Raw genomic sequence first — 368 nt, 5'->3', positions numbered from 1 at the left:
TTCTTAATTACTTGCTGGAGTCTCTTTGCTAGTATTCTATTTAAGATTTTTGCATCTATGTTCATTAGGGAGATTGGTCTGTAGTTTTCTTTCTCTGTTTTTGGTCTCCCTGGCTTTGGAATCAGTACCATATTTGTGTCATAAAAGGAATTTGGTAGGACTCCTTCTTTGCTTATCATATCAAATAATTTGTATAGTATTGGGATTAGTTGCTCTTTGAATGTCTGATAGAATTCACTTGTGAATCCATCAGGCCCTGGCGATTTTTTCTTAGGGAGTTCTTTGATTGCATGTTCAATTTCTTTTTCTGATATGGGATCATTTAGGTATTCTATTTCTTCTGCTGTTAATCTAGGCAGTTTATATTT

Source organism: Gracilinanus agilis, chromosome 1 (genome assembly GCF_016433145.1).
Source record: "Gracilinanus agilis isolate LMUSP501 chromosome 1, AgileGrace, whole genome shotgun sequence".
Lineage (NCBI taxonomy): Eukaryota > Metazoa > Chordata > Mammalia > Didelphimorphia > Didelphidae > Gracilinanus > Gracilinanus agilis.
This window is presented reverse-complemented; position numbering follows the sequence as displayed.